The 10000-nt window shown below is 46.9% G+C and overlaps 1 protein-coding gene across 1 annotated transcript in view; it reads right to left on the bottom strand.

Moving 5' to 3' along the window:
- Positions 1-10000, bottom strand: part of LOC142656701 (transmembrane protease serine 9-like) — a 28892-nt gene that overhangs the window by 14569 nt on the left and 4323 nt on the right. The gene's annotated exons all lie outside the window — the stretch shown is intronic.

Here is a 10000-nt window from a genome sequence, read left to right as displayed (position 1 = left end):
CTCTTGATGAGGCTGCGCAGGGTGTAGATGTGGTCAGTGGTGCGGTGGTTTGGCATGAACCCAGCTTGGCTTTGGTGGAGGACATTGTGCTGGGTGAGGAAGCTGAGGATTCTCTTATTCAGGATGCTGCTGAACAGTTTCCCCAGGTTGCTGCTGACACATATCCCTCGGTAGTTGGCCGGGTCGTACCTGTCCCCACTCTTGTGGATTGGTGTTATAAGGCCTTGGTTCCAGATTTGCGGGAAGTAGCCGGCACTCAGCACCATATTAAATAGTTTGACTATTGCGGCCTGTATTTCTGGCGGGCTGTGTTTTATCATTTCTGGTGAGATTCTGTCTAGGCCGCTGGATTTTTTACACCTTATGTCTGAGGTTCTCTCTGTTACTTCTTGCAGTGTTATTGGTGTATCCAGGGGGTTTTGAGAATCTTTAAGTGTTTCCTCCATCGCCTTCAATTTTGATATTATTTGTTTTTGTTCTTGGCTTTGTTCTTCTTTCGGGATATCTTTGTAGAGGTCCCTGAAATATTGGAGCCAGATGTTGCCATTTTGAATATGAAGGTTGTTTTTCTTGCAATTTTTGCCCATGTGTTTCCATAATTCCCAGAACGAGTTGTCATGGAGGGCATCTTGGAGTTGGGTAAGTTTGGTGGAGATGTGCCTTTGTTTTTTCTTTCGGAGGATGGTCTTGTATTGCCTCTGTATGTTGCTGTAGGCCTCCTTCAGACCGGTGTTGTTTGGGTCTCGGTGCTTCTTATTTGAGGCATTTCTTAGGGTCTTCCGTACTTCTTTGCACTCACGGTCAAACCAACCGTTAGGATGTATTTCTTGTGGCCTCTTGTAGTCACATCTTTTCAGGTCAGACTTCTCTGCCATGGTATAGAATATATTATTGAGGTCATTTACGGCCTGATTGACCCCTCCTGGGCTTGTCTCATACACCTTGTTGTAGAGGTTGTGAAGCATCTCCTGCACTTCTGGTCTGTTCATTGTCTCTTTATATTGACGTTTTGGACCATTTATAAGATGGGGGCAGGTTGAAGAGGCCGGTTTGATGTGGTTTTTGTGCAGATGGTTTGGTTGTGGATTTGATGTATAGAAGTAATTGGTTGTGATCTGACAGGTGCGTTTGTGGAGTGACTATGAGTGCGCCAATGTTTGCGGGGTCCATGTCCGTGATGGCATAGTCTACTACACTGCTGCCTACATGGGAGTTTAGTGTATACCTTCCTAAAGAGTCTCCCTTGGTGCGGCCATTCAGTATGTGGAGTCCTAAGCTTCGACATAGATTCAGTAGTTTTTTCCCGCTTTTGTTGACGGTGCTGTCATAGCTGTTTCTCTCTTTCTGTAGGGAGTTATGACAGTCGGCCTCTGCTCCAAAGATGAAGATGTTTCCATCATTGGTCAGGTAGTCTTTATCTCTCCCCGTTCTTGCATTGAGGTCTCCGTAGATGAGAACGCTGCCCAGGGTCTGGAAATGGGCGGCTTCCCTTTGTATAATGTCGGCGCTGTCTGGGTTGGAGTACGGGGACTCTGGCGGTGCGATGTACGTTGCGCAGAGATACATGTCAGACTGAGAGGTGAGGATGGAGCTGCCTATTCTTATCCAGATGTGGCTGTCTCCTCGCTTCACGGCTTTGATCTGCTCATGGAGCTCCTCCTTGTACCAGACTAATATTCCTCCTGAACACCGACCCTGCTTGATGTGTTTATTTTTCAGGGCGGGGACAGAGATTTCCCTGTATCCAGTGGGCACCAGGGACTCATTCTCTGTCCTAGTCCATGTTTCCAGGAGGATTTGTATATCGATATTTTTCAGTCTTTGGATGAAGTCTGGATCGTTAATTTTGCATCCAAAGGCTGAGGCGTTGAGGCCTTGAATATTCCAGCTGCTGATTATAAAGGACGTCATTGTGTGTCCATATACCTTGTAATGAGCGGCGCTGTGTAGGACGGGCTGGAGATGTGACTGTTGGATGTGTTGTAGATGTTCTCGTGTTGTACAGTCACATTAGTTTTTTACATAGAGTGCTGAGCAGGGTCTTTAGCATCTCCATGTCTCTGCTCTGCGTGTCTCTGTGTGAGGCAGGGGGTTTCCTCCATGTCTCTGCTCTGCGTGTCTCTGTGTGAGGCAGGGTGTTTCCTCCATGTCTCTGCTCTGCGTGTCTCTGTGTGAGGCAGGGGGTTTCCTCCATGTCTCTGCTCTGCGTGTCTCTGTGTGAGGCAGGGGGTTTCCTCCATGTCTCTGCTCTGTGTGTCTCTGTGTGAGGCAGGGGGTTTCCTCCATGTCTCTGCTCTGTGTGTCTCTGTGTGAGGCAGGGGGTTTCCTCCATGTCTCTGCTCTGCGTGTCTCTGTGTGAGGCAGGGGGTTTTCTCCATGGCTTTTGCCTCTGTTGGTCTGACCTTGGGTAAAGGGGTTTTTCTCCTGGGTGTAGTGAGGTGTGTGGAGTTTGAGGTCTTTTCATTGTTAGTGATGTCTCCATGTTTTGGCTTTGGCTGGTGTGGGGTCCAGGTCTGGGGGGTCTGTTCAGCACAATGTCTTTCAGTTCTTTGGCCAGAAGGCTGACCCCTCGTTTGTTGAGGTGTTTGTCATCATACAGGTGGTGCTGCTCTATGGAGGGGTGTTGTGCCAGGCTGATGTTTGACATTGAGCTGATGTTCGCTGCCAGCTCTGTGTTGATGGCCTGGGTGATCTCGTTGGGTACATCTTTTCTTGGGAGCACGGATGATATAATTATTTTACTGTCAGGGAACTTTTGTTGTGCCGTCTTTGCTAGTTGGGTCAGTTGTTCTGCAATCTGCTGTTGCTGGTCTTGGAGGTTGTTTGTACCCGTGTGTATAATGAGATGGTTTGGATTGGTAAAATGTGGGTTATTGATGACTGATGTGACTTGTTGGATAGTTGCACAGTGAATTTTACTGACCCTTTTTCCTGGGAAGAGTCGCCGTGAATTAAGGTATTTGCCATTTGAGTCAATTATTAGGACAGTATCAGGACATTGTGACTTGCGGGTGGCTTGTCTGATGCTTGTGTCCTGGGTCCTGCTTGGTGGTGTTATGTGGTGCTGCTGTGGTTCTGTGCTGGAGGATTGGTTGGCGGTCGGCTTTGTACCCACTTGTATCGCTCTGTTTTCTCCTAGTTTGTTTTCATTAATTTCAGGAATATTTATTGGGTTTGGGTGGTTTGATGTACTAGCGCCCTGGTCATTGGCAGTCCTTATGTCAGCGCTCTCCCTTGCTCCTAGACTTTGTGTTTGTGGTTTTAGATTTTCTATCTCTAAACTGAGCTTTGTATTTTCTTGTTGCAGCTCTCGGAGTGTACATTGTATTTCCTGCAGAGCTGATGCATGTTCACACTTCAGTTTGTTTATCTCTTTAATTACTTGGTCATTTGTGTTTTTGTCACCGAGATTTCTTTGAAGTTCTTCTTTGAATTGTACAAAGTCTCTTTCTAATTGAGATAAACAGTCTCTGAGGGTGTCGGGTGAGGGGTGTGGGACATTGGGACATGGGGCAGCGGGGGTGTCGCTGGAGATTGTCTCTGTATGTCCATCTCTGGTCTGGGTTGCTGGAGTTTGTTGTTCTTTGTAAGTTTGGGTATCTATCTATCTATCTATCATCTATCTCATATCTATCTATCTATCTCATATCTATCTATCTATCTATCTATCTATCTATCTATCTATCTATCTATCTCTCTCTCTCTCTCTATCTATCTATCTATCTATCTATCTATCTATCTATCTATCTATCTATCTATCTATCTATCTATCTATCTATCTCTCTCATATCTATCTATCTATCTATCTATCTATCTATCTATCTATCTATCTATCTATTCAATTCAATTCAATTCAAAGAAGCTTTATTGGCAGGACCAAATACATATTAGCATTGCCAAAGCAAGTAAGAAGTAAGGGAATGAGGGATAGGGACTGAGGGATTGGGGGATAGGGACACATCTAGGGTCGGGGTTATACAAGTCCATGGCATATCATGTCTCTCTCAGTTTATGGCATGCAGTGACATATTGTGCCGCTGTGCCCACTGTGGTTTCCTCTTCACCCAGCAGGATGTAGAGTTTCTCTTGCTCTTCCATGGAGCTGAAGTCCGGTAAGAGATCAGAGAGTCTCCTGAAGTGAGTGTCCCTCACTGCTGAGTATTTGGAGCAGTGTAGCAGGAAGTGGGTCTCATCCTCCACGGCCTCCTGGTCGCACTGTTGGCACAGTCGGCTCTCCCTGGGCTTGTAGGTCTGTCTGTGGCGCCCGGATTCGATGAGCAGGTTGTGGGCGCTCAGTCTGTAGCGGCTCAGGATCTGTCTGTCTCTGGGGTTTGGCAGTTTCTCCAGATATGGCGCCAGTTTATATTCCCGCTGTAGACTCCGGTATATTGTCAGTTTCTGGGATGTCTTTATGTCGTTCCTCCAGTCACTGATATATTCCTCTTGGCCTTTGTTTATTGTCTTCTTGATTTCGGCTTTTGTGAGGCCGCGCTGGGTGACATTTTCTTCAGGCCGGGTCAGGGTGAGATGTTCTGGGGGGCCTGGTTTACCTGGGACCCCTTGGTGTAACAGGGCTTTATGGTGATAGGAACTTTGCCTGCTGCTGTGTAGATGGGCCCAGAATGATAGCGCCCTCTTCTGGATTGTGAGGTGTAGTGGGAATCTGCCCAGTTCTGCCCGACAGGCACTATTTGAGGTGCTCCGATGGACTTGGAGAAGGTGTTTGCAGAATTCTAGGTGGAAGATTTCTGTTGGGCTGGAATCCCACCTTGACCAGTCTGGGTATGTGTCCGGACCCCAGACTTCACTGGCATACAGGAGGATTGGGGAGATCTATCTATCTATCTATCTCATATCTATCTATCTATCTATCTATCTATCTATCTATCTATCATCTATCTCATATCTATCTATCTATCTCTCTCTCTATCTATCTATCTATTATCTATCTATCTATCTATCTATCTATCTATCTATCTCATATCTATCTATCTATCTATCTATCTATCTATCTATCTATCTATCTATCTATCTATCTATCTATCTCATATCTATCTATCTATCTATCTATCTATCTATCTATCTATCTATCTATCTATCTATCTATCTATCTCATATCTATCTATCTATCTATCTATCTATCTATCTATCCTCCTTTCCCTTCCTCTCCTCCTCTCCTTACTGCCTCCTCATCTCCTCCTTCCTCCTTTCCCTTCCTCTCCTGTCTTCTCCTCTCCACTCTTGTCCATTCCTATCCTCTCTCTCTCCTCTCCCTTCGCTTTTCCTCTTTACTCTTCTACTTTCCTCTCCCTTACCCTTTCTCCCTCCCTCTTCCTTCCCCTCCCCTCACTTTCTCTCCTCTCTTCTCTTCTCTTCTCTTCTCTTCTCTTCTACTCTCTTCCCCTCCTCTCCCCTCCTTTTCCTTCCTCTCCTCTCCTCTTCCCTCCATCCCTCTTATCCCTTTCCCTCCTCTGCCATCCCCTCTTGTCTCCTCTTTTCCTCTCCCTTCCTCTACTCTCTCCATTTTTCTCTCCTCTCCCTTTCTCTACCTTCCATTTCCTTCCTCACCTCCCCCTTCTTATCTCTTCCCCTCCTCTCCTTTTTCCTCTTTCTCTCTCCCCTCCCTTCCCCTTTTCTCCTTTCCCACATCTCCTCTCCCTCTTCATTCCCCTTTTCTCCCTTCCCTCCCCCATCCCCTCCCTTTCTCCTCTTTCTTCTTCTCTCTATTACTCCTCTCCCTTCTCCTCCCCTTCCTTCCTCTCCTCTCTTCTCCTCTTCCCTCCCTCTTACCCTTTTCCTTCCTCTCTTCTCTTCCCCTCTCGTCTCTTCACTCCTATTCTCCTCTATAGCCCTCTTTTCCCTTCCCCTTCTCTTCCTTTTTCCTCTTCCCTCCCTTTTATAATTTTCCCTCCTCACCTCTCTTCTCTTCTAGACTCTTCTGCTCTCCTCCCTTCTCTCCTATTCTCCTCTCTATCCCTCCTCGCCCTTCCCCTCCTCTTCCTTCCTCTCCTCTCTTCTCTTCTCCTCTTCCCTCCCTCATCCTTTTCCCTTCTTTCCTATTCTTCTTTCCATTCCTCCTTTCCCTTCCCCTCCTCTTCCTTCCTCCCCTCTCTTCTCCTCTTCCCTCCCTCTTCTACTTTTCCCTCCTCTCTTCTCTTCTAGTCTCTTCTGCTCTCCCCGCTTCTCTCCTATTCTCCTCTCTATCCCTCCTTTCCCTTCCCCTCCTCTTCCTTCCTCCCCTCTCTTCCCCTCTTCCCTCCCTCTTCTACTTTTCCCTCCTCTCTTCTCTTCTAGTCTCTTCTGCTCTCCTAGCTTCTCTCCTATTCTCCTCTCTATCCCTCCTTTCCCTTCCCCTCCTCTTCCTTCCTCACCTCCTTTTCTCTTCTCCTCTTGCCTCCCTCTTATCCATTTCCTTCCTCTCTTCTCTTATTTTCTCGTCTCCCCTACTCACTTCTTTTTTTCTCGCCTCTCCCTTACTCTCCCTTCCATTTCCTTCCTCTCTTCTCCTTTACCTTCCCCTCATTTCCTCTGCCCTTCTCTCACTCATTTCATCTTTCCCTGTGACATTTTACCTATGTGATACATTTTAGAGAATATTCATGCACTATGAAGTCCTCGGGCTCTCATCACATAATTGAATTCTTCTTTGGCCTGGATTTAGGTGAATCATTCGATGTTACTGAAACTTTCGTCTTTTCACATATAAACTGTAACAACAGAAAGTCTGCGGTCGGAGGAGGACGCACCTCTCTTGGAATTTTAAAAATAGATCAGAGGTATTTGTCATTTTACCTACATGAGCTCACGTGATATGACTGAGTCATGACCTGCATGAGGAAAGATGTCGCCTACGTATCTAGGCCAATGGTCTCCAACCTGTTTCTCTCCTGCTGTTAGGGACCTACAACTCGCAGCAGGCTCTGATATCCGCATGCTATCAGGGCATGTTGGGAGTTATAGTTTCCCAACTGCAGGAGAGCCACAGGTTGGAGACCACTGCCCTAGGGTGAGCTCCAAGATTATGTAACCCCACCACTAGCCTGCATGGGGAGACAGTGGACCTCTAGTCCTAGTAGGGTGTTTCTCAAGACCAGTCGACAAGAAGCTCCATCAGGTCACATTTCCTGGATGGAATCCCTCTAGTAATGACTAATTCCGTCACATTTATTAAAAACGTAAGAAGAAAATCTTTAAATCTTGGATTTTCTTTTTGTATTCGTATTTTCCCTATAAAGGTCAGTTTGGAACTTGGTGAATTTTTCCCTACATCTTTTACTGTTGTGGTCCTTTAAGGACTAAAATTAAGAAACGATGTTCCAGTAGAAGCGTCCACACTATAGGGCCACAATTGTGGTCACAGCACAAGTACGGCAGGTGCCACCTATGCAGTGGTGCTACGTTATAGTAATGCTGCTCTACCTGCGGCACGGTAATTCAATAGGCGTCACGTACTGCACCAGTGGGGTGATCTACATCACTCTCCTCTACCTTGTGGTGTCGACAAATATAGTAAAGTAAAATGTTTAGGACCAGACTAATGTGGCCGTATGTAAAACCTTCTAAGAGTGGAACGAATAATGGGCCAATATTTTACTTGTATGGACCGGTAACATGGAACACTCCTTCTTCAGGCTTCATGTGATGTGGAGAGTGATGTGGAGAGTGATGTGGAGAGTGATGTGGAGAGTGATGTGGAGGGTGATGTGGAGGGTGATGTGATGTGATGTGGATAGTGATGTGTGATGTGATGTGGAGGGTGATGTGGAGAGTGATGTGATGTGATGTGGAGAGTGATGTGGAGAGTGATGTGATGTGGAGAGTGATGTGATGTGGAGAGTGATGTGGAGAGTGATGTGGAGAGTGATGTGATGTGATGTGGAGAGTGATGTGATGTGGAGGGTGATGTGATGTGATGTGGAGGGTGATGTGGAGAGTGATGTGATGTGATGTGGAGAGTGATGGGTGATGTGATGTGGAGGGTGATGTGGAGAGTGATGTGATGTGATGTGGAGAGTGATGTGATGTGGAGAGTGATGTGTGATGTGATGTGATGTGGAGGGTGATGTGTGATGTGGGTGATGTGATGTGGAGGGTGATGTGGAGGGTGATGTGATGTGGAGAGTGATGTGATGTGATGTGGGGAGTGATGTGATGTGATGTGGAGGGTGATGTGTGATGTGGAGAGTGATGTGGAGGGTGATGTGATGTGGAGGGTGATGTGTGATGTGGAGTGTGATGTGGAGGGTGATGTGATGTGGGGAGTGATGTGGAGGGTGATGTGGAGGGTGATGTGATGTGGAGAGTGATGTGTGATGTGGAGGGTGATGTGATGTGATGTGGAGGGTGATGTGTGATGTGGAGAGTGATGTGGAGGGTGATGTGATGTGTATGTGATGTGGAGAGTGATGTGATGTGGAGAGTGATGTGATGTGGTGAGAGTGATGTGATGTGATGTGATGTGGAGAGTGATGTGATGTGGAGAGTGATGTGATGTGATGTGGAGAGTGATGTGATGTGGAGAGTGATGTGGAGAGTGATGTGATGTGGAGAGTGATGTGGAGAGTGATGTGGAGAGTGATGTGATGTGGAGGGTGATGTGATGTGGAGAGTGATGTGATGTGACGTGGAGAGTGATGTGATGTGATGTGGAGAGTGATGTGATGTGATGTGGGGAGTGATGTGGAGGGTGATGTGGAGGGTGATGTGATGTGATGTGGAGAGTGATGTGATGTGGAGAGTGATGTGATGTGATGTGGAGAGTGATGTGGAGAGTGATGTGATGTGGAGAGTGATGTGATGTGGAGAGTGATGTGATGTGGAGAGTGATGTGGAGAGTGATGTGGAGAGTGATGTGATGTGGAGAGTGATGTGATGTGATGTGGAGAGTGATGTGATGTGGAGAGTGATGTGATGTGTGATGTGATGTGGAGAGTGATGTGGAGAGTGATGTGATGTGATGTGGAGAGTGATGTGATGTGGAGAGTGATGTGGAGAGTGATGTGGAGAGTGATGTGATGTGTGATGTGGAGAGTGATGTGATGTGATGTGATGTGGAGAGTGATGTGATGTGGAGAGTGATGTGATGTGGAGAGTGATGTGATGTGATGTGGAGAGTGATGTGATGTGATGTGGAGAGTGATGTGATGTGGAGAGTGATGTGATGTGGAGAGTGATGTGATGTGATGTGATGTGGAGAGTGATGTGGAGAGTGATGTGATGTGGAGAGTGATGTGGAGAGTGATGTGATGTGATGTGGAGAGTGATGTGATGTGGAGAGTGATGTGGAGAGTGATGTGATGTGGAGAGTGATGTGGAGAGTGATGTGATGTGGAGAGTGATGTGGAGAGTGATGTGATGTGGAGAGTGATGTGGAGTGATGTGATGTGGAGAGTGATGTGGAGGGTGATGTGGAGGGTGATGTGGAGAGTGATGTGGAGAGTGATGTGATGTGGAGAGTGATGTGATGTGACGTGGAGAGTGATGTGATGTGATGTGGAGAGTGATGTGATGTGATGTGGGGAGTGATGTGGAGGGTGATGTGGAGGGTGATGTGATGTGGAGAGTGATGTGATGTGGAGAGTGATGTGATGTGATGTGGAGAGTGATGTGATGTGGAGAGTGATGTGATGTGGAGGTGATGTGGAGAGTGATGTGGAGAGTGATGTGATGTGGAGAGTGATGTGATGTGATGTGGAGAGTGATGTGATGTGATGTGAGTGATGTGGAGGTGATGTGATGTGGAGAGTGATGTGATGTGGAGAGGTGATGTGATGTGGAGAGTGATGTGATGTGGAGGGTGATGTGATGTGGAGAGTGATGTGATGTGGAGAGTGATGTGGAGAGTGATGTGATGTGGAGAGTGATGTGATGTGGAGAGTGATGTGATGTGGAGAGTGATGTGATGTGTGATGTGATGTGGAGAGTGTGTGGAGAGTGATGTGATGTGGAGAGTGATGTGATGTGATGTGGAGAGTGATGTGATGTGGAGAGTGATGTGATG

This window comes from Rhinoderma darwinii, chromosome 6 (genome assembly GCF_050947455.1).
Source record: "Rhinoderma darwinii isolate aRhiDar2 chromosome 6, aRhiDar2.hap1, whole genome shotgun sequence".
NCBI lineage: Eukaryota > Metazoa > Chordata > Amphibia > Anura > Rhinodermatidae > Rhinoderma > Rhinoderma darwinii.
Note: the sequence above shows the minus strand (reverse complement) of the source record. Positions and strands in the feature narration are given on the sequence as shown.